The sequence below is a fragment of the Schistocerca nitens genome, chromosome 10, assembly GCF_023898315.1.
Source record: "Schistocerca nitens isolate TAMUIC-IGC-003100 chromosome 10, iqSchNite1.1, whole genome shotgun sequence".
Lineage (NCBI taxonomy): Eukaryota > Metazoa > Arthropoda > Insecta > Orthoptera > Acrididae > Schistocerca > Schistocerca nitens.
Genome location: NC_064623.1, coordinates 171849183 through 171874752, shown reverse-complemented (window position 1 = coordinate 171874752; position 25570 = coordinate 171849183). Strand labels below are relative to the sequence as shown.

Here is a 25570-nt window from a genome sequence, read left to right as displayed (position 1 = left end):
CCACTAGACTACATCGGTCCACGTCGGTTACTCCAAGAAAGACGTTGAACTTAATATCAGATGATATTCTGTAGTTTTTAAGAACTTTCTACATCGCAGCGCGTCAGCAATCGTTGGTTAATATATTAAAAAAACTAGAAACCCGCCTCGACTGCGAAAAAAGCATCTAGTTTTAACCCAGGTTTCGGCGTAGATAACTACACCTTCTTCAGAACAATAAAACCCTCAAGTGCCTAAGAAGACCTTTGTCAATGATTAAAAGAACACCATAGCTATACATTTATAAACGAAAAAAAGGAAAACACAAACAGTACATATGTACAAAGTCAAAACCACTAATTAACTTAATGGTGTAAGCTCCACCTCACACCGGCCTATGTTCGATGGGCCATGACCCGCCATAAACTGCAGCTACAAACGGTCGCTCACTTACGCGCCCGACCCGCTACCTATGCTCATGCGCAAGACAAGGGAAGTTACTTGGATGCGCATGCACATACGAATACGAGAAAGTATATACATGAGTCGTGGCTAAATAGCCCATATATTCCCAACCGTGGATCAACGTATATCAAAAAATAGAATTGATAGAATAAGTGACGAGCTAAACAGGAGATGAAACCTAAAAATAACCGCACACGGTTGCTTATGCTAGGAAAGAAACATATATGAAGCTACCTATGACAACAGGAGGAACTCTTAAAATTATACCTAAAGCCAGTAAGCCAGTAGTTAGCTTGGGGGGGGGGGGGGGGGCTGAGGGGACGTAATCTAAAGACGTCGTGGTAATAAAGATATAGGGATAAAACGTGAGGTGTTCAACGGGCTAAAATGACCTTCATCGTAAAAGGAAAACGAGGAAAAAAAAAAGAAAAAAGATGAACGGCTTGACCAACCGCGCTCGCCAACCAGCGCGCGCATGTGAAAATCCCCAGATCATCAGATTTACAAGTATGAAGAACAAATTAAAGGTGCGAAACCTTCAAAAAAAGATATTGTCTTTATCATGTTGCAGATGTTTAAAGATCTGCATTTCTTCCAAAACATCCAGTTTTAAGCCCTTAACCTCGGCATGAAGTAACTCGATATACACTGGAGGGCTCGGCGCATGAGCCGTTTGCACAAGGTGTTCCGCATAAGTAGAGCCCTTAGTACCGTCACCGCTTCTAGTAGGAATATGCTGGTTTTAACTTTGTACACATGTACTGTTTGTGTTTCCTTTTCTTTTTCGTTTATAAATGTATAGCTATGGTGTTCTCTTAATCATTGACAAAGGTCTTCTTAGGCACTTGTGGGTTTTATTGTTCTGAAGAAGGTGTAGTTATCTACGCCGAAACCTAGGTTAACACTACGTGCTTTTTTTGCAATCGAGGCGGGTTTCTAGTTTTTTTTAATATTCTGTAGTTTTCTTTGCTACCGGACTATTAGGCCGTGGTCAAATGGATTTCACATTACAACCCAACGTTTGGTCCCCGTCTACGGGGGACACTTTGGAGGGAGATCATAGCTTGTGTGAGTGTCCGATTCGCACCCTGGCTCGCTAAAGACAGCAGCAAAATTCCATTTACGCTTGCTTCCTCGCAGTGGGTGACGTCACACGTTTTGAATAACCGAGCGCAACTGGCGGTTGGCGTCTCGTAGAGTCATGGGCTGTCGCACCCTCTCAAGTGCTCCCTGACGATCTGGAATGGTTGCGCAAACTTCCATGACAAGCAGATCGAGACCTTTTTGCATCCGGATGGTCTGCTGGACAGAACACGTGTCCCTAGAGATGTAAAGGACTGAGGCCAGGGAACGTACATACCGCGGAAGTGGTCCTCCTGTCATGATAGCAAACGAATAGTGCGTCTCTAACTGTGAGACCGAAATGTTCTACAGTTCCACCGTGCACAAATCACACGTTTGCTCTTATTTTCAGGGGCACGTCTTCTAGTGTTGGACGGCTTTCCGAATAAAGTTTCCATAGACATCACCTGTAAGACAGGCTGGGACGACGTGTGGCCCTACCAGTAACCAATACAGTTTCAGGCCAGACGTTAATATTAAACTGTGTTGAGGTCTAGCTTGTACTGCGGCATGAGGATCGTGGTCGATCAATATCTATTGGTTGTGGAAGTTTTGAACCACCCTGTATACAAACTTTGGCTGCTCCAGGTGTTCCTGAGTCGTGCTCCTGTGTCACCCATTTTTCACACCAGCCCTGTGTGACGTAGGTGGGTCTTTCCCCCACATTGTTTCTGTACAAATAGTAAATGATACGTGTATTTATTTTATCTGAAAGCGGTCCTCTGCTTTAGTAGGAGGTATCGAGAACATAAGAGGCGTTCAATAAGCAATGCAACACTTTTTTTTCTCAGCCAGTTTCGGTTGAAAAAATGCGGAATTTTTTGTGGGATATCGTGGAATATTCCAGCTTCAGTTCTCAAAACTATTTATCACTTAGCCTATACCTTACTACATTTTTGCATTAAATATATTATATTTAGATTTACATAAAAAACTTCTAAAATCATTCAAAGTGTCCAAATGCAACGTTCATGTTGTGAATGACATGTGCCATTTGCGCGAGTGACCGTGTCAGGAATTATCATACGAGTACAAGCGGGTTAATGGAATAACAATTTTAGCTTTTGATGTTGTGTGTTTGCATGTTTATGTGCTTCAAATTCAAAATTACTTTTCCTGAGGATAACTATGTGAAGCTCTAGTGTTTTATGAAATTATACATCGATGTGCTCGGGATGTCTGAAAGTGTAATGTTAAGCGAGATGTGTTTAGCTGTAGAAACATATCGATAGATTTACAGAGAAAAACACCAACAAAGAATCTGCAGCGAGCACAGAAGGTGAGTATAGTGGCACGCGAGTGCAACTGTGCTTTGTCAGTGGCCGATGTAAAATAACTGTTTGATCGGTGATACGCTTTGGTGGTTTCATTGTGTGCTGCGGATAAGGAACTAGTTACCAAACGTGTCGCGTTGCTTCCCGTTCGGAATTACTACTCGGCTCACTAATCTTAAAACTAGGATATGCAAATCGGCGAGTTGTCTGACTGCTAGAGATGTGCGATTTTGTCTGTAGAAACAACGAACAGTATAGTGCATATCTGAACTGTCGAATTAAGGCGGAAATACGGTACTAAAGATGCTAAAGTCCTCATTTTTTTTATTATTCGTTCACTTTTTAACACACATATACGCACATTCACTTTGTTTGCTAGTGTTACTTCCTGTATTTACGTATTAACTAGTTGTTATGCCGATTCTCATGTGGATCACTGTCGTCTGTTGTTCAGATACTTGTATTTCCGCCATTACCTTAGCAGACAGCATTCAACCACGGTTTTTCCGGTCTGTTTACTTAAGCACTTTGGTAGGAGTAAACTTTTGATTTTGGCAGATGTGTGAATAGTCATTATTTTATAGTCTTATAAACCTTCCTTGCGTGTGTGGACGTACTATTCGGATAATTCTGGGAAAAATTAAAGATTATTGGTTTCAATTGCTTACAAACTTACACACGTCGGATACCGGTTGAGACGTATCGGGGTTCCTCCACCAGCACGGTCATTTTTAGTTAGACTAATACTCGAGGCGGTCGTGTTACGCCACATAGGGAACATTGTAGATGTCCCGTGTCCTGCATTTCGCTAAGTTCCATTTGTTTTGAATGGTGCTACACAGGTTCTGATGCGGTTCAATGTTCTTCAAATTATCCACCTTGATGTATTGGTGGTGGGCATTTCTTATGTGGTAGGGTAGTCCTCTTGGGTATCGTTTACCTCGGTCCTAAGCAATCTTTTGCAGGATTTAAGTCTGACAGGTCCGCATGCAGCACCGTGTAGCGGATGGAGCTCATCGAAAGTCTGTTGAACAAATTGACTTACTAATACTTTTGAATTTACGAACTTGTGAAAGGTGGCGGTGCTCTATGCAGTCTTCAGAATGGCGTCGGTAATGGAGATGCAATCCGGGCAGAGAGTTATTATTCTTTTGGTGGGAAACTAGAGCATCGCAGATATTCACAGGCGCTTGTCTACTGAGACCTGGCAGTGAACAAAAGCACGGCGAGTCGTCGAGCGAGGTGTCTGTTGTCATCGCAACGAGGTCGCGCAAACCTTTTCGATTTCCTGTGTGTGCGCCGGCCGCTCACAGTTGTGACTCCTGCACTTTTGGGCCGACCAGTCGGGGTACTCAAAGGTGTGTGAATGCTGGGTTCTTCGCTGCCTAACAAAAGACTATAAAGAGCGACGAAGAACCATCTGTGCGAAACTGCATTCGCGTTACGAGCCGGGTCGCGACAATATGTTGTCAAACATCATCACAGGTAATGACACATGGGTTCATCACTTCGAACCGGAAACAAAACGATAATCCAAAGAAGAGGTTCAAAGCCGCACCGTGAACCGTTAAAGTGATGGCGATGGTCTTCTGAGACTCTGAAGGGTTATCTGCCTGATGTACTCCCTCTCATTGCAATGATCGACTCTAAAGTGTATTGTGCTACACTCTGAAGAAATGACTTCCGCATCTTCGTCGCCACAAAGATTCACACGAACTTCTTCTCCATGACAACGCGACGCCCCACACAAGTCTACGCACCCGAGAGCAGCTCACAAAACATCATGGGAGTGTTCTTCGTCATTCATTCTACAGCCTGGGTATCGTACCTTCCGACTTGCATCTGTTTGGGCCAATGAAGGATGCATTCTGCGGAAAGCTGTACGCCTCCCCCTCCACATCCGTCTACTTTCCCCAGTTCGTATCCTGTGCCAGCTCACCCACTTCCCGTACCTTCACTACTTGGAGCACATTCGGATCTAACATTTATTATTATTTATTTAACGTATGGCTAATACAGACATATCATGAAATTAAATTACATATACATATGTACATATTGACACACAAGAAACTTAACTTTGTCTTTACAACTGAATATCCAGTCCTTCAATCCAGCGCACTACATCTGGAGTTACTAGCAGGAAGTCCTCTTTGGTGCCGTGATAGGATCGAATCCTGCATTCACTGACAATGTGGTGAACAGTCTGGTATGGAGCCTCGCAGTCACAAGCTGGACCAGGCAGCTTCTTCCACTTAAAGAGAGCATCCCTGCATCGGCCATGGCCGGTACGGATTCTGTTGAGAGTAGTCCAGGTCTTGCGTGGTAGGTCGAATCCACTTGGAAGTTTAGCACCTGAGAAGATGTTTTTTATGCAAGTGCACATCTGTCACTGCTTACCACCGACCTTTCCATTCTTCAAGAGGTTTGAAATCCTTAGCAACCAAGTCAGCAGCATCACACAGAGTTGGATGGCGTGATTTCAGTCTCTTGTGATTTAAAAGTGGCAGGTCGCTATGCACGGGTAGGTTAGAATTCCTGGAGATCTTGTGGAATTCTCTGATAAGGGCAGTACATCTGCGTAGATCAGGAGGCATTATACCGGTTAACAGTGGAAGCCAATAAACTGGAGTAGATCTGATTGCGCCAGATATGATGCGCATTGTCGTATTCAGCTGAGTATCAACAAGCCTTGTGTGATGACTGTTCGTCAAAACAGTACAGTACACAAAGCCCAGAGCTGAAGATCGCAGGGTGGTTGCTGAAGATCTCCAGGTAGTTCCGCATAGCTTACGGAGGATGTTGTTTCGAGTCCCCAACTTTTGAGCTAAGTTAAGAAGGTGTTGTTTGAAGCATAGTGTACGATCCAGGATGACACCAAGATATTTTGGGTTCCAATTACGACGAAGAATTCTGCCTCTGAAACTTACTTCCAGTTTCACGTTCGCCAACCCGTTATTCAGATGGAAGCAACACACTTCTGTTTTACTCACACTGGGTTGGAGTCTCCAAATTTTGAAGTAATTATCTAATGCAGACAGGTCATTGGCTAGAATCTCTTCTGTTGTCTTCATTTCCTGATGTTTTACGGCTAGGGCCAGGCCATCGGCGTAGCAGTATTTTCTGGACGAAGTGTCAGGTAGATCAGATAGATATAGGTTGAACAGTAAGAGTGACAGAACTGATCCTTGAGGCAATCCGTTGTTCAGCTTCCTCTCCTTACTTATGTTGCTTCCAGTGATTACCTGGAACTTCAGAGTAACGTTGCTCACGTCCGTAGGTTTAACCTTAAAATACCCTACACGTGCCTCCTGGGGGGTACTAATTGAGGAACAGTGATTTCAGGCAGCCAGACTATCCATAGGATCTCCTGGCAATGACATATCAACTAAATAGCAGAAACAGTTCTTTTCAGAGCTCATTAACAAGAAACATTGGACCAACTATCGTATCCAACAAATTAACTGTAAATCTTAGCTCCTACGCACAATGTCCCCTATCTTCGGCATTACTCCGTTCAAATTTGACGTAATTCTGAGCAGTGGTTTTTGTTACAACTTTTCTTAAGCTGGAACTTTAACTGTAACCACTGTATATATGACATGTGGTTGAAAGAAGATGAAACGAGTAGGTGACAATGTTAGGACGTGGGACCTCATAACAGAATGTTGAGATCGATTTGCCGCTCTGTAAGGCAGGATGGGCAGCGATCTGTGGCAGATCGTACGATAGAGTACAATGCTGGCGTGGCCAGAAGTCTTCCTGAACACGTCACTCAGTACATGCACAGACTCCGAGGGTCCGTTTATGTTTTCAATTATTTCGTTGTGACCTTCAGCTCGGAGTAGTCTGCAAAACCACGACTTGTTACATATTCTCAATATCTGTAGAACAATTTTTACTAAAAACCAGGAGTTGGCAACTCCGATCTTTTAAGGCTTTTATTTATTGAGAAGAGATAGGGGACCCAGTAGTGGAATCAAAATCTAAAGCAGCTCTGGAGGACTTAAGATCAAATGAGGCAGAAGGGATAGACAACATTCCGTCAGAATTTCTGAAATCATTGGGGTAAGTGTGTAAGTAGGCTGTTTAGGTTTTTATGTTGAACACTATTAAGGTAAATACATTGTTTTTTCTCTATCAAAATCTTTCATTTGCTAACTATGCCTATCAGTAGTTAGTGTCTTCAGTAGTTAGAATCTTTTATTTAGCTGCCAGTATTGGCGCTCGCTGTATTGCAGTAGTTCGAGTAACGAAGATTTTTGTGAGGTAAGTGATTCGTGGAAGGTATAGGTTATTGTTAGTCAGGGCCATTCTTTTGTAGGGATTATTGAAAGTCGGATTGCGTTGCGATAAAAATATTGTGTGTCAGTTTAGTGATGATCAGAATAAGTAAAGAGAGAAATGTCTGAGTACGTTCAGTTCTGCTCAGCTGTTTGAAAATCAAATAACGTAGAGGTTTATCAGCACAGTAATTCATTAATTTTTCTAAGGCGACGTTTCAAGTGGCAACAAAACGACTATTCACGTTGTTGTGCAGAATGTATGGGTCTGGCGACATACCACCTGACTTTCGTGAAAATATCATCCATAAAGTTCCGAAGACTGCAAGAGCTGACAAGTGCGAGAATTATGGCACAATCAGCTTAATAGCTCATGCATCCAACTCGCTGGCAAGAATTATATACAGAAGAACGGAAAAGCAAATTGAGGATGTGTTGCATGACGATCAGTTTAGATTCAGGAAGGGTAAAGGCACCAGACAGGTAACTCTGACGTTGCGGTTGATAATGGAAGCAAGACTAAAAATAAATCAAGACACGTTCATAGGATCTGTCAACCTGGCAAAAGCGTTCGAAAATATAAAATGGTGCAAGATGTTCGAAATTCTGAGAGAAATAGGGATAAGCTACAGAGAGAGACAGCTAGTATACAAAATGTACAAGAGCCAGATTGGAATAATAAGAGTGGGTGACCAAGAACGAAGTGATAGGATTAAAAAGGCTGTAACACAGGGATGTAGTGTTTCGCCCCTGCTGTTCAATCTGTACATCGAAGAAGCAATGATGGAAGTAAAAGAAATTTTCAGGAGATGGATTAAAATTCAAAGTGAAAGGTCTAATTGATACGATTCGCTGATAACATTGCTACCCTAAGTGAAAGTGAAGAAGAATTACGTGATGTGCTGAATAGAAAGAACAGTCTAATGAGTACAGAATATGGCTGGAGAGAAAATCGAAGAAAGGCGAAAGTAATGAAAAGCAACAGAAATGAGAACAGCGAGAAACTTAACATTAGGGCTGATGGTCACCAAGTTGATGAGGGCAGCAAAACAACCCATGAAGTCCGGAGCAAGGAGGACATCAAAAGCAGACTAACACTGACAAAAAGGACATTCCTGGCAAAGAGAAGTCTACTAATATGAAACACAGACCTTAATTTGAGGAATAAACTTCCTAGAATGTTCGTTTGGAGCACAGCACTGTATGGTAGCGAAACGTGGATTGTGGGGTAACCGGAACAGAAGAAAATTGAAGCATTTGAGATGCGGTGCTACAAACTAATGTTGAAAATTAGGTGGACTGATAAGGTAGGGAATGAGGACGTTCTGCGCAGAATCGGAGTAGAAAGTAATATGTGGGAAACACTGACAAGGAGAAAGGACAGGATGATAGGAAATCTGTTAAGACATCAGAGAATGATTTTCATTGTATTACAGGGAGCTGTAGAGGGCAAAAACTATGAAGAGAGACAGGGATTGGAATACATCCAGCAGATAACTGAGGACGCAGGTTGCAAGAGCTACTCTGAGATGAAAAGGTTGGCGCACGAGAGAAATTCGTGACGGTCCGCATCAAGCTACTCAGAAGACTGATGATTCAAAAAAAAAAGTGCCTTGAAATACTACGCATATTAGATGATGAGTATCGTGTTACAGCAGACCTTCTGGGTGACGAATAACAACCGTTTTTTCAATGGATAAATATGTACATTATTGATATAAACTTCTGGTCATAGGTATTCCTTGACAGCGTGGCCGGCGCACGAGACAATTGGCCGCCTTTGACTGCTTTGTCGTTCAAGACTTCAAGTACGTCTTCGAAGGAGACCAGGCGGAATATCTATGCAAATAATAAAATGTACAAAACAGGACTTGTCCGCTAATAAATCTTCTTACATAATAATTAAAATTTCATATTACGAACGACAATACTGGACAACAAAAAATACATGTATTTCTGCTAATAAAGCTTGTTGATTTATATTCGAAATTAGCTCGAGGTTTCACTTCGACTCAACGAAATTATTTATTTCCAAACTTTGGCTGCAAAAACTCTGGAAAATCTCGTACCCGCACAAGATCTAGTTTCACTAGGATTTCTATAAAGTTTACAACATACTTTTACTTCAGCACAGTTGCAATAGAGTTATCTGGTAAGACCGAACGTTATAGTAGGCTATTCATTCGCAACTGATGGCTATTCACCATACACATTATACACAGACAGACACACACGCACACACACACACACACACACACACACACACACACACACACACACACACAGCAGATATCGCAATCTTGACAGCACACCAGACTTTTCCCTACATTCTTCTCGCGTTCCCATTTGTCTTTCGAAAAAGCTGAGACAGCAGGTGTTACGACTCTACGGCGAGCACCGAAAGCCCATTCATTACGACAGGAAAACATTCAGATGCAAATGACACCCGTCCGACGCTTCTTTCCACATGTAAATGAAGTTTTCGACGTAACACCTTTAGAAAACACAACAAACAGGAAGAAAATAACCTTCCCACGGGAACGGCATTTATGGCATTTATTTGTAGAACAATAACCACATGAAATTTAAATTTTTATTTGTGCGACACCCACAACTGTTCCACTACATGTTCACGGTAATGAAATCCGCCACAGTTGTAAAATATTTTTATTGGCCCAAGTCATTCACAACAGAAGTCGCTGTACACTATCACGGTTTCGGTGTATTAGCCCCATCATCAGCTGCATCTGAAATCTAACGTGAAAGACAGTTGTAACCTACTCCGTTGAACAATTAAGAAATCAAATTTAAATTTTTATTTGTGCGACACCCACAACTGTTCCACTACATGTTCACGGTAATGAAATCCGCCACAGTTGTAAAATATTTTTATTGGCCCAAGTCATTCACAACAGAAGTCGCTGTACACTATCACGGTTTCGGTGTATTAGACCCATCATCAGCTGCATCTGAAATCTAACGTAAAAGGACAGTTGTAACCTACTCCGTTGAACAATTAAGAAATTTTAAAAAGTTAAAGATTAACATTTATAAATTAAAATTCGAATGAAACTATTAAAAAATAGTCTACCTAGCAGGACTAGGACGTCATATCCATGCCCAAACAACTAGTAGGTAAACATCTACGGTAGATGGACCGTCAAGTAACGTTCCAGAGTAGTTCTAGTCAATGTTTTCCACATTTTCCTCTCATCGCACATCTTCGGAAAACCACCTCATTTGTCTTATCAACCCACCTAATTTTCAACATGCTTCTGCAGCACATCTTAAATGCTTCGAGTCTCTTCTGTTCAGGTTTTCCCACAGTCCATGTTTCGCTATCATAAAATGCTGTGCTCCAGACGTACATTTTCACAAAATTTCTTCCTCAAATTGAGGCTGATAATTCCTACTAGTACAGTTATTTTAGTGTACTGTTTGCCTGTGATAGTCTGCTTTTTATGTACTCCTTGCATTTTGTTTCTGAAGCAGTAGACTTCCTTAACTTCGTTTGCTTTGCGGCCCCCAGATGTGATCTTAAGTCTGTCACTAACCTTCTGTCTTCTACTTATCAGCACTTTTGCATCTTTTGTGTACTCACAGTCCATAGCGTATCCACTGTAAGCTATTCATTCCACTTAACAGATCCTGCAAATTTTTCATCAGTTTCACTGAAGACAGCAGTATCAGCAGCGAATATTAACACTGATATCCTTGCTCTGAATTTTGATCCTAGTCATAAGACTCACCTTTTATTTTCGTCATAGCTTCCTCAATGTCTAGAATGGACGGCGGGGGTGAAGGACTACGTCCCTCTCTTGAACCTTTTCTAATCCGAGCACTTTGTTACTGCATTCCATTCTTATTTTCCCACCTTTTTTGTTGTATTAGAATTGCAAAAAGCGCTTGCATAAGTGTATAATATCTAATGGGAGCTATTTTGAATGGGATAACATTGATGCACACGAGTAAGTAAAACTGTTTCCGAAAAACGAAGATTCTCCTTATTTTTTAACACGCCTTGTTTACTGAAGTAAAATGTACCCTCCGCCACGCACATCACTGTATTTAGCAGAAAATACGTGTATATATCGATGTATAAGGAGTAATGCTGATAACATGAATGTGAGGTAACAGTGATGCCACTAGAGGGAGTTTTACAACTTCAATGTGCATACAAAATCCGAAAGGAAAGTTGTGAAATGGAACGCACGATATCGAATAAGTCAGCAGAAAAACCACTGAAAAGTACGAGAGAGAGAGAGAAAAAGAGAAGGAGAGAGAAAACACACACATTTTAAGTCGTCGAGGTGACTGAATACGGCGGCAAGCTCGGAGAAATACATGCCGTGGACTTCATGTATTCGCCTAGAGCCCTAGTAGTCGCTTTTTCTGGTTAACAACGTTTCGCGTAGTTCAAGGAGATCGACCCGGAAGTATAGCGTGATGTTGAGTCTCTAGAACGTATAATCACTCTCCAAGGCACAGTGGGAATTACAGACCAACTTAACGTGCATCTGTTGCAGGATCCTGTAGCATATTCTTAAGCTCGAAGGTAACGACGTTCCTGTAAGGAAAAAAACCACCTCTAAAATGATCTGCATGTATTAGCTTGCTTCAGTCATATGTTGCAAGCACTAGATGCAGGAGAGTAAGTACATCGCGTCCTAATACGTGTTCGACACTCTACGTAATCGTCGACTACCAACTAACTCTGATCAGTCACCTACACACAAGATTCCTTTCGTACTGTACTCACACGTATCTCTTAAATGTTACTACTCGCATTCGACACCAACGTAATGAGGGTATTGCTTAACATGATACAAAAAGGGTGCCCAAGGAGGAATGGTCAGTATTTAGGGAAACAACAGGAACGATGATCTAAACAAAAAATCTAGTAGCCGGCCGGAGTGACCGTGCGGTTCTAGGCGCTACAATCTGGAACCGAGCGACCGCTCCGGTCGCAGGTTCGAATTCTGCCTCGGGCATGGATGTGTGTGATGTCCTTAGGTAAGTTAGGTTTAATTAGTTCTAAGCTCTAGGCGACTGATGCCCTCAGAAGTTAAGTCGCATAGTGCTCAGAGCCATTTTTGAAAAAATCTAGTAAACACGGACTTCCGTGCTATGAACATTTCTTCTTCACTACTGTGATACGAGTCTCTTAGCTTTCCACATTTTGAGAAGTGGTATGGACCAAAACCAGAAAAAATGACTAGTAACCATGGGCTGTAAAGTGGATATCTTAAAAGCTATGAGCCTTGTTGATCTTCGGCACTCTGGCCGGCCGGAGTGGCCGTGCGGCTCTAGGCGCTACAGTCTGGAACCGAGCGACCGCTCCGGTCGCAGGTTCGAATTCTGCCTCGGGCATGGATGTGTGTGTTGTCCTTAGGTTAGTTTGGTTTAATTAGTTCTAAGTTCTAGGCGAGTGATGACCTCAGAAGTTAAGTCGCATAGTGCTCAGAGCCATTTGAGCCATTTTTCGGCACTCTGAAACACATCTCTTCTACTGAACGAGTTCTTGTAGCCTTTTAGAGCGTATGTTTACTAGACCTTTTGGTCCTGAATGATCGTTCCTGTCATATCCTCGAATACTGACTATTCCTGGGACATCCTATGTACAGGGTGCAACGGGTATGAGTCCAGATATTTTTATATGTGGTACCTTAATATGAAAACAGGATGAGTCACCTAACATTACCGCTGGATATATTTCGTAAACCACATCAAATACTGACGAATCGATTCCACAGACCGAACGTGAGGAGAGGGGCTATTGTAATTGGTTAATACAAACCATAAAAAAAATGCACGGAAGTATGTGTTTTTAACATAAACCTACGTTTTTTAAATAGAACCCCGTTAGTTTTGTTAGCACATCTGAACATATAAATAAATACGTAATCAGTGCCGTTTCTTGCATTGTAAAATGTTAATTACATCCGGAGATATTGTAACCTAAAGTTGACGCTTGAGTACCACTCCTCCGCTGTTCGATCATGTGTATCGGAGAGCACCGAATTACGTAGGGATCCAAAGGGAACGGTGATGGACCTTAGGTACAGAAGAGACTGGAACAGCACATTACGTCCACATGCTAACACCGTTTTATTGGTCTTTTTCACTGACGCACATGTACATTACCACGGGGGGTGAGGTACACGTACACACGTGGTTTCCGTTTTCAATTACGGAGTGGAATAGAGCGTGTCCCGACATGTCAGGCCAATAGATGTTCAATGTGGTGGCCATCATTTGCTGCACACAGTTGCAATCTCTGGCGTAATGAACGTCGTACACGCCGCAGTACATCTGGTGTAATGTCGCCGCAGGCTGCCACAATACGTTGTTTCATATCCTCTGGGGTTGTAGTCACATCACGTACCCCACAGAAAGAAGTCCAGAGGTGTAAGGTCAGGAGAACGAGCTGGTCAATTTATGCGTCCTCCACGTCCTATGAAACCCCCGTCGAACATCCTGTCAAGGGTCAGCCTAGTGTTAATTGCGAAATGTGCAGATGCACCATCATGCTGATACCACACACGTCGACGCGTTTCCAGTGGGACATTTTCGAGCAACGTTGGCAGATCATTCTGTAGAAACGCGATGTATGTTGCAGCTGTTTGGGCCCCTGCAATGAAGTGAGGACCAATGAGGTGGTCGCCAATGATTCCGCACCATACATTTACAGTCCACGGTCGCTGTCGCTCTACCTGTCTGAGCCAGCGAGGATTGTCCACGGACCAGTAATGCATGTTCCGTAGATTCACTGCCCCGTCGTTTGTGAAACCCGCTTCATCGGTAAACAGGTAGAACTGCAACGCATTCTCTGTTAATGCCCATTGACAGAATTGCACTCGATGATTAAAGTCATCACCATGTAATTGCTGATGTAGCGACACATGAAACGGGTGAAAGCGGTGACGATGCAGTATGCGCATGACACTACTTTGACTCAGTCCACCGGCTCTCGCAATGTCCCGTCTACTCATGTGTGGGTTCATGGCAACAGCAGCTAACACACCAACTGCACCCGCTTCTCCTGTGACGGGCCTGTTACGGACCCGTTTGCGTGCTACGACCATACCTGTTGCATACAGTTGGCGGTAGATGTTTTGCAATGTGCGGCACGTTGGATGCTCTCTGTCCGGGTACCGTTCTGCATACACCCTGCAGGCTTCAGCTGCATTTCGTCGACACTCGCCATAGATGAGTATCATCTCCGCCTTTTCAGAGTTCGAATACACCATGGTCACAGTTCCTACAACACTACACTATCACAGACGTCTGGTAACACGGTGTACTACAGTTGGTCTGCGTGCGGAGACGAATGCAGAATAACAACAGCAGCAAGCGCTACATGCGGACACTGCGACAGCTAGACCAAACCACAACAGTGCACTACAGCCACACTCGTAAACACGGTCGTCATCGTAAACATGTCCCTGCAGATGCTGCTCGCCGACCGTGGCCCGTGTTTGTTACAACACGCAACTGAATGTCGGAGGTTTCAAGCGTCAACTTTAGGTTACAATATCTCCGGATGTAATTAACATTTTACAATGCAACAAACGGCACTGATTACGTATTTGTTTATATGTTGAAAGGTGGCTACACTGAGCCACAGCGCCAGAGATCGCGATAGAGAGTATTGTTCCGCCGCCTCCACTGGCAGTGATTATTGAGAACTCGTAGTAGTCAGTTCGTATTGAAATGTACTAGTGGGCAGTGCTTGTCGAGGTCTCGTAGTAGTCAGTTCCTGTCGAGAGGTCGTGGTGGAGTGTGCTTGTCGAGATGTTGTAATAAGGAGTGCTTGTTCCATGTTTTATGCAGTTATTTGATGGGATAGCCAGCAGATGGTTCGAATGGAAATACTGTAATGATCAGAGTGCTTTTCGTCAATATATATGAAGGTAAAATATTATGTGTTTTTTTTTCATTATTTCAGTGTCTTAAATAATGCGTCATTACAGGTTCAGTCAACAAAGCATCTGACTTGTGTTCTTGGATTAGAGTGCAATTCTGGTTTTCTTGAGTAATTATGGTATTTCTATTTCCTTTAATTAATTCAGTATAATGATATTTAAAATTTCTTGTGTTGTTGAAGAAGAACCGTGCCAGATGCGTACGTTGAGTCATACTTCCACACACAGAACAGTTACACTTGTGCCTTGGTTTCGTAGGTTTTATAGTTGCTGGGGACTTAATTAATTAATTGTGTTAATGAAAATTTCCATTTCATTCTTTGTTGTTGTTCTATGCAGTCAGATAGCGTAATAATAATAGTCAGGGCCAACCGTTTACGAGACTTTGTAAACGAACATTCAAATACTAAAAATTAAAATTATTTGTATTTATTTAAATTAAGCCCCCATGCACGTGGCGACCGCTGCTTCGGATCGTCCCTTGGAATTCTTCTGATTGTAAAAATAGTAGACAGTAGTATTGTTGTAGTAATTTGTAGTTTAGTAATTGTAGTCTATTTGCATGAGTAGATTTGGTAATTGTCATTCTTTTAATGGTATACTGGCAGAATTTAATTTTCATTGTCTTGTCTACGGGTTTGACAATTAGTGCAATTATTTCAATTGTTCGATTAATCGTGTTTGAGGGAAACATTTCGTGTGAATGGTATTGTTGGAGATAAAGTGTCATTGTGTGTAATTTTCATATAGTGACGAGTATTGTATATTTTGTAAATGATTACGCGATCGATGAAAAAGGCAAAAATGATGGACAGTGAGAATGACGAAATTGTTGACATGGCGAACTCGCCAACACAGGACAACAGTACGATAAATAATGGAGTTGAAAACAATTTAATAAGTCGGGAAAATAGTCCGGGACCATTTCAAAATTTTTCTCAATCAGAAAATTCACAGAATACGAGATTAACGACAGAAGATTCTGGAATAGTATCGAACACAGATAGCTTTACAGCGATGACGAAGGAACCTGGTTTTGCGGGAAATGTTAGGGGCGAAAAGAATTTCGAACCAGTTACTATGGAGCAGTTGATGAGTGCAATATTAAATTTGGGATCTCGGTTAGACTCACAAAAGGGAACAATGGAATCATTGGGATCACAATTAGGAACAATTATAACTGAGATGAAAGCAATGACAACACAGTTAGGCTCACGAACCGGGACATGTTTCAAAGACATGAAAGATGAATCAAAGAAAGAAATTAGAGAAGAAGTACAACCGATTTTGAAGGCTCACAATAATAGCTTAATTTCAACAGAAATCAGACAAGAGGAACAGGACAGAGAACGGGAAGAAAGAGATCGCGTGATAGTACAAAAATTTTCAGAATTAAATTTACAACGTGCACACGATAAGGAAGAAATATTTGAGAGAATCGAGGAATCCGTACCAAATGACTTAACGCAACAGTGTGAACAGTCAACTACTAAATGTGACAATACCGAAACCCGAGTTGCGACACTTACGGAAGACGTAAACTTATCGGAAAGAGTTGAGATTTCAGATAAATTGACAAGTCGTAGCTTAAATGGGGACAGAGATTTGGATGATACAGCTCCATTACCATTTGCAGAAACTGAAGAGTATCAGAACATAAATAAACATGTTGAAAATCAAGGAAAAATTAATGAACGCGTTAAAAGGGAATTTGAGGCATTACTAAAGCAAGACAAACATATTGAAAGCGAAATCGTAGGAAAAGACAGCAAAAGAAATTTGGAATCACAGTTAGCGGAGGGGTTTGAAGAAAATAATTTGTTTCATTTACGGGATGCAACAAGAGAGCGCCAGGCGCGCGAACTTGACAATAATCGACATTGGGACTGGGACAGACGCGGTAGGTCTTTGTCGCCACGAGGCGAAAACTTTGACTATAAACACTTTTTGACTGTTCGGAAATTTAAAATCTTCCGTAATTCTAAGAATGAGATACATCCATGTTCATGGTTAGATCAATTTACGTACGCACTTACGCCAAATTTGCCACTAAGTCACAAACTGAAATTTATGTGCAGCTATTAATGTCCTCAGGGGATTCACTACACTAAGTGAATATGTGTCGTAGCGCTCACAGGGCCCCGAGCTGTAGTGGTGCTATTTCCCTTTTAGTTTTCTGCACCGCTGCCTACTCTTTCACTATTCTTTGTATCTATAAAAACAACTCTTCTACTATCCATCTACCTAGACGGTAGGTAAAGAATAACCGGATTTGACGATTTTACCCAAAAGTGACTTTGGAAATTACCGTTTGGACTTGCTATAGTTTCTGCAGCATGCATTCATAGTTTAAACGAAATTTTACCTGTTTATATTCGTGACAATATTACTTCATATGTTGACGATATTCTTGTTGCTAAACGTTCTTGGAGTGAGCACAACAAAATTTTGGATTCATTATTACGTACTTTTGCAAGAGTTGCCATTACAGTGAACTTAGAAGGTCGATCTCAGGTGAAATTTCTCGGTCACATTCTTTCTACAGAAGGTATTCTTCCTGATTCAGAGAAACTAGATGCAATTCGTAATTGTGCTGTTCCTACCACAAAACGTGATGTTCGTAGTTTCTTTGGTGTCTGTAATTTTCTTAGACGCTTTGTTAGATTGGATGATTTGGCCACACCTCGTTTACACATTTCAGTTATGCGCACTTTGGTCCCAGAAAATGCTTTCATAAATTACGAGAAAATTGTTACTTCAGTAATATGGAAAAACGTATTCGATCTGTTCTTGCCAAATGCAAATTATGTCAAAAGGCTAAGCCGCCAAGGATTTCTCACAGAGCACCGTTGTTTCCTATCATTCCAGCGAAATTAAAGGAGATGGCTGCAGTTGATTTGTTTGGTCCAGTGATTCGTTCTGCTAATGGTTTTGCGTACATTTTCGTAGCAGTGGAATTAACATCAAAATATGTGTGTTTTACACCTTTACGCAAAGCAACAGCTCGTTCAGTATCTAATGCTTTCATCAAACATTTTCTTAAAGAAGTTGGTCATGTTGATAAGGTTATATCAGATAATGGATCACAATTTCGCTCTAAAATTTGGCTTCGAACTCTACGGCGTCGTAAGATTAAACCAATTTTTATTTCACTTTTTCACCCTCAATCTAATGCTTCAGAGAGATGGATGAAGGAAATCAATAAATTGTGTCGTCTTTATTGTCATCAGAATCACAGAACTTGGGATCAGTATCTTCATATTTTTCAAAACATTCTGAATGAACTTCCTAATGACTCAACTTCTTTACCGTCTCAATTGATATTAAAAAACAAAGCACCGACAAATCGCATTTCTGAAATCGTTCCTTTTCCGCCTTCACGGGAACTGCGGCATTCTGAAGTTGTCAACCTGGCTCTACAAAATATTGCATCTGCGGCTGCTAGAAGAGAGAAATCAGCTAAGCGTCCTGGTCGTTTAAAAACTTTGTCAGTTGGTCAGAAGGTATTAATTAAGTCCCACCGTTTGTCTCATAAAGGAAAAGGCTTATGTCGCAAATTTTTTCTGCTTTATAACGGTCCATATAGAGTTCGCAAAATTATTCATGACAACACTATTGAAGTAGAAACTCTTAAATCTCGACGCTCTAAAGGAATACATCACATATCTAACGTTAAAATTTTTGTGGAATGACATACTTCTGAGAAACCAACAGCTACATGTAAACATGCGGAGAATACAAGGATACCGCGCTGTGTTTTGGCGGCGGCAGATACTCAAAGCAACAGTGAAGTCTGCGCGCCGCACAAGGCAGTCGTTGACCGCAAACAATCACTTCCTACGTCACGCGCCTACAGCTGATCGAGCGCTCAGTGCGAATGCACTGACATACGTAAACAAATACACAGTCTAATTTCTCGGATTAAATTCAGTATAAAGCTATTGTGACTTTATAAATTATGTTATTAACGTTCAGTATTTTTCAGGATACGGTTGCATAAAATATTTAAGACTTCAGGTAAATTCTGTGCGTGTCCGACGTTAAGATGACTTGCTATGGAGAAAATTTCAGGAAGAATGTAAATTCAAAAAAAAAAAGTAATAAACTAAAAAAGGGTAACTATTAATTGAGTTTATTTTTCAGATAACATAATTCCACTTACGTACGTATTTTAGATGTAATTTGCTGCTCGCGATTACGTGACTCATACTTTGTGCTAAATTTCATGTTCCATGAATTTACTTGTGAAGCGACGTGCTTGTGTACATTTACTGATTTTGACAATTATTGATTAATGAACAGTGTTATTACTTGTGTATATTATGCATCGCTTGGCTGCTATGCTTTTCACTGATGTCATATTTTTTTATTATGTGCCTGCTGTGCTTATTTATTTAAATTGTAATTGTCAACTGATTAATTGTGCTGACTGTGGTTATGTATGTAAGATATACTTTGTGATTTATCTGCTTGCGCCTTCATGTTTACTTATTAAGATGACACACGAACATTTATTTGCTTATGCTGATATGATGCTAATGACTTGTTTATTACGTAAGATATATGTTTGCTGCTGTGCGTATGGATTGCATATTTACACATTTCTGTTTGTTGTCACAACTACTCTTCAATTTAGAATATAGCAATGCTGATATACTGTGTACGTACATAGAGTTTAGGTTACACTGTGGTATTAATTATAGATTGTTCGCTTGGCAGAGCCTCGTTGTAGGAATTGTGCTGTATCCATTTGTTGACATTCTGTTCTCTACTGGTATATTTACTCGCTATTGCATGTTTTGCTTACGCTCAGTGCCTGATATTTTTAAGATAAGAAAATGAACTGCTATAATGCTACGAACGACATTAGTACAAGAAACTTCATAGAAGTCACATGAGATGGAGGTTTTATGGAAGCTGTATAAATTTATGCTAATAGGAAGGAAGCTAACGACATGACATACCAACACTAGGTTAGACCATTGACAGTTATTACACTGCATTTTTCGTGAGCAATTGAAATAGGAAGTGACACTTGACACAAGAAATACTCCACATGTTTGCTTCTGTTTGCCATAATTCTTGAAGTGATGTACACACTGTGAAATATTATGATCATTAACTCTTTGTAATCGTACTTACTTACTGAAAGTTATTCAAACTAAAGGCTGTTAGACGTCATGTATGCATTTCTTTTATTTAATGATGGACAAGGAACCAAACTTCCCCCATGAACCATGGACCTTGCCGTTGGTGGGGAGGCTTGCGTGCCTCAGCGATACAGATGGCCGTACCGTAGGTGCAACCACAACGGAGGGGTATCTGTTGAGAGGCCAGACAAACATGTGGTTCATGAAGAGGGGCAGCAGCCTTTTCAGTAGTTGCAGGGGCAACAGTCTGGATGATTGACTGATCTGGCCTTGTAACATTAACCAAAACGGCCTTGCTGTGCTGGTACTGCGAACGGCTGAAAGCAAGGGGAAACTACAGCCGTAATTTTTCCCGAGGACATGCAGCTTTAATGTATGATTAAATGATGATGGCGTCCTCTTGGGTAAAATATTCCGGAGGTAAAATAGTCCCCCATTCGGATCTCCGGGCGGCGACTACTCTAGACGACGTCGTTATCAGGAGAAAGAAAACTGGCATTCTACGGATCGGAGCGTGGAATGTCAGGTCCCTTAATCGGGCAGGTAGGTTAGAAAATTTAAAAAGGGAAATGGATAGGTTAAAGTTAGATATAGTGGGAATTAGTGAAGTTCGGTGGCAGGAGGAACAAGACTTTTGGTCAGGTGATTACAGGGTTATAAATACAAAATCAGATAGGGGTAATGCAGGAGTAGGTTTAATAATGAATAAAAAAATAGGAGTGCGGGTTAGCTACTACAAACACCATAGTGAACGCATTATTGTGGCCAAGATAGACACAAAGCCCATGCCTACTACAGTAGTACAAGTTTATATGCCAACTAGCTTTGCAGATGATGAAGAAATTGAAGAAATGTATCATGAAATAAAAGAACTTATTCAGATAATGAAGGGAGACGAAAATTTAATAGTCATGGGTGACTGGAATTCGTCAGTAGGAAAAGGGAGAGAAGGAAACATAGTAGGTGAATATGGATTGGGGGGAAGAAATGAAAGAGGAAGCCGCCTTGTAGAATTTTGCACAGAGCATAACTTAATCATAGCTAACACTTGGTTCAAGAATCATAAAAGAAGGTTGTATACCTGGAAGAATCCTGGAGATACTAATAGGTATCAGATAGATTATATAATGGTAAGACAGAGATTTAGGAACCAGGTTTTAAATTGTAAGACATTTCCAGGGGCAGATGTGGATTCTGACCACAATCTATTGGTTATGAACTGCAGATTGAAACTGAAGAAACTGCAAAAAGGTGGGAATTTAAGGAGATGGGACCTGGATAAACTGAAAGATTCAGAAGTTGTAGAGAGTTTCAGGGAGACAATAAGGGAACAATTGACAGGAATGGGGGAAAGAAATACAGTAGAAGAAGAATGGGTAGCTCTGAGGGATGAAGTAGTGAAGGCAGCAGAGGATCAAGTAGGTAAAAAGACGAGGGCTAATAGAAATCCTTGGGTAACAGAAGAAATATTGAATTTAATTGATGAAAGGAGAAAATATAAAATTGCAGTACATGAAGCAGGCAAAAGGGAATTCAAACGTCTCAAAAATGAGATCGACAGAAAGTGCAAAATGGCTAAGCAGGGATGGCTAGAGGACAAATGTAAGGATGTAGAGGCTTGTCTCACTAGGGGTAAGATAGATACTGCCTACAGGAAAATTAAAGAGACCTTTGGAGAGAAGAGAACCACTTGTATGAATATCAAGAGCTCAGATGGGAACCCAGTTCTAAGCAAAGAAGGGAAGGCAGAAAGGTGGAAGGAGTATATAGAGGGTTTATACAAGGGCGATGTACTTGAGGACAGTATTATGGAAATGGAAGAGGATGTAGATGAAGATGAAATGGGAGATAAGATACTGCGTGATGAGTTTGACAGAGCACTGAAAGACCTGAGTCGAAACAAGGCCCCGGGAGTAGACAACATTCCATTAGAACTACTGATGGCCTTGGGAGAGCCAGTCATGACAAAACTCTACCATCTGGTGAGCAAGATGTATGAGACAGGCGAAATACCCACAGACTTCAAGAAGAATATAATAATTCCAATACCAAAGAAAGCAGGTGTTGACAGATGTGAAAATTACCGAACTATCAGTTTAATAAGTCACAGCTGCAAAATACTAACGCGAATTCTTTAAAGACGAATGGAAAAACTCGTAGAAGCCGACCTCGGGGAAGATCAGTTTGGATTCCGTAGAAATGTTGGAACACGTGAGGCAATATTAACCTTACGACTTATCATAGAAGAAAGATTAAGAAAAGGCAAACCTACGTTTCTAGCATTTGTAGACTTAGAGAAAGCTTTTGACAACGTTAACTGGAATACTCTCTTTCAAATTCTGAAGGTGGCAGGGGTAAAATACAGGGAGCGAAAGGCTATTTACAATTTGTACAGAAACCAGATGGCAGTTATAAGAGTCGAGGGGCATGAAAGGGAAGCAGTGGTTGGGAAAGGAGTGAGACAGGGTTGTAGCCTCTCCCCGATGTTATTCAATCTGTATATTGAGCAAGCAGTAAAGGAAACAAAAGAAAAATTCGGAGTAGGTATTAAAATTCATGGAGAAGAAGTAAAAACTTTGAGGTTCGCCGATGACATTGTAATTCTGTCAGAGACAGCAAAGGACTTGGAAGAGCAGTTGAACGGAATGGACAGTGTCTTGAAAGGAGGATATAAGATGAACATCAACAAAAGCAAAACGAGGATAATGGAATGTAGTCAAATTAAATCGGGTGATGCTGAGGGGATTAGATTAGGAAATGAGACACTTAAAGTAGTAAAGGAGTTTTGCTATTTAGGGAGTAAAATAACTGATGATGGTCGAAGTAGAGAGGATATAAAATGTAGACTGGCAATGGCAAGGAAATCGTTTCTGAAGAAGAGAAATTTGTTAACATCGAGTATAGATTTAAGTGTCAGGAAGTCGTTTCTGAAAGTATTTGTATGGAGTGTAGCCATGTATGGAAGTGAAACATGGACGATAACCAGTTTGGACAAGAAGAGAATAGAAGCTTTCGAAATGTGGTGCTACAGAAGAATGCTGAAGATAAGGTGGGTAGATCACATAACTAATGAGGAGGTATTGAATAGGATTGGGGAGAAGAGAAGTTTGTGGCACAACTTGACTAGAAGAAGGGATCGGTTGGTAGGACATGTTTTGAGGCATCAAGGGATCACAAATTTAGCGTTGGAGGGCAGCGTGGAGGGTAAAAATCGTAGAGGGAGACCAAGAGATCAATACACTAAGCAGATTCAGAAGGATGTAGGTTGCAGTAGGTACTGGGAGATGAAGAAGCTTGCACAGGATAGAGTAGCATGGAGAGCTGCATCAAACCAGTCTCAGGACTGAAGACCACAACAACAACAACAAGGAACCAAAATTTATCTTATAATTTATAATGAGTAGAAAATTTGGGTCAGATGGATTACACAGAGGTTGTGTGTGGACACTGTGTCTTCGGATTGTATGGGATGCTGAATTGAAGTTTGCACTAGGATTTTGTCTATACTTGTTCGAGGAGACTGACTAGAGGAAAGAGTTGTTATGGAAGTGAAATGATATTGGTGCTGAGGTTTATATATATCGACGTATTGAAGAGGTATGATTGAGGTATTGAGATTATGTGAAGTTGATGATTATTGAAGTTTTCGTGGACAAGAGGTAAGGTAAATGAGGTATTATTGAAGTATTGAGATTATGTAATGCTGATGGTTATTGGAGTTTGGTGGATAAGAGGTGAAGTAAGTGAGGAGCATATTTTTTTTTTGTTGGTCTATATGGAACAAGGAGGATGAAGATGGCAGACTAGAACACTCAAGTAGAAAGAAGATTGTCTACACACACACTTTGTCAAATCACTAAGCAGTATATACTTTTTTTTGAGAGAAGAAGCATTTGCATATCTTGGCTCACTGACAGTTGTTCAGCAACCGTATATTTTGATCTGGCTTGGCAAACATTGATCTTGACATGATGACTATGACGTTGACTAACTATTATTGACTGTTATACATTGCTGCCACTACTACTTGATACACATGATGAACATAAAATTAAACAGAATTGCTTTTACACAGTTAACACTATTCAATTACACAGTAGCACTAATGTGGATGAAAGATGAGTGAGTGTGTTTTGTGTGTTTTCCTTTTATAATCCCAGAGAAGTGATCCCAACCTATCTCCTAAATATTATTTTACTTGTTTGTTGTGGCTTGCACTGACACCCATAAATATTATAGGTTTACTGGTATTTGTGTATTGTAATAGTTAATAGGACAATTATCTGATATCATTTGTGTGTTTGTTATGATTTGTATGTTTAGTGTAAAAGCATTGTATGTGTATTCAAACTATTGTTCATGCCTGAACTGTCTGATTAGTGATGGTGCTGCACTTTTCAACATGATGTGTGACATTTAGTCATGTTTAATTTCTGCTGATGAACAGTGTGATTAGTGAAAGTGAATATTATGGACTGCGGTCTGCACCTGTTCAACATTGCTGGTGCCACTAATGGAACTGCTTATACTGAAATGGTGTTACTTGTTGGTGTCTGCACCTATTCAACATTACTGGGTGCCACTGATGGACTGCTTCTACTGAAAAGATGTCACCTGTTGATATCTGCACCTGTTCAACATTGCTGGTGCCACTGATGGAACTGCTTATACTGAAACGGTGTTACTTGTTGATGTCTGCACCTGCTCAACATTGCTGGGTGCCACTGATGGACTGCTTCTACCGAAATGATGTCACTTGTTGGTGTCGGCACCTGCTCAACATTGCTGGGTGCCACTGGTGGACTGCTTCTACTGAAAAGATGTCACCTGTTGCTGTGTGCACCTGCTCAACATTGCTGGTGCAACTAATGGAACTGCTTATACTGAAATGGTGTTACTTGTTGGTGTCTGCACCTATTCAACATTACTGGGTGCCACTGATGGACTGTTTCTACTGAAAAAATGTCACTTGTTGGTTTTTGCACCAGTTGACCATTGCTGGGTGCTACTGCTGGAACTGTCAACTGCTTATTCTTGAGCTATGGAAAGCGTTTATGTGAATATTTGTATAAACTGATTTTTTTGTGTATTACTGTTTGTGAAAAGTTATGAGACTCTTACCTGCACATATTCGTCATTGCTGACGCTATTGATTGAACTGTTTAACCACATAATACTTGTGTAAACTGTTATGTAAAGTCACATGTGTGAAGGAATTTGTATTGCTTACTGTATTTTATATATTAGGTTATTGAAAGGTCAGTGCAAAGCCAAAATTTTATCTAGTTATATGATATTTACGCATTAATATTATCTTTTATTTTTGTCTGTATTTTTTTGACGAATTTGGTGGTATTTTCACCACCAATGCT

The 25570-nt window shown here is 40.9% G+C and overlaps 1 protein-coding gene across 2 annotated transcripts in view; it reads right to left on the bottom strand.

Moving 5' to 3' along the window:
* The window catches only part of LOC126210204 (15-hydroxyprostaglandin dehydrogenase [NAD(+)]-like), a 95799-nt gene that overhangs the window by 32722 nt on the left and 37507 nt on the right, over positions 1-25570 (bottom strand). The window lies entirely within an intron of this gene.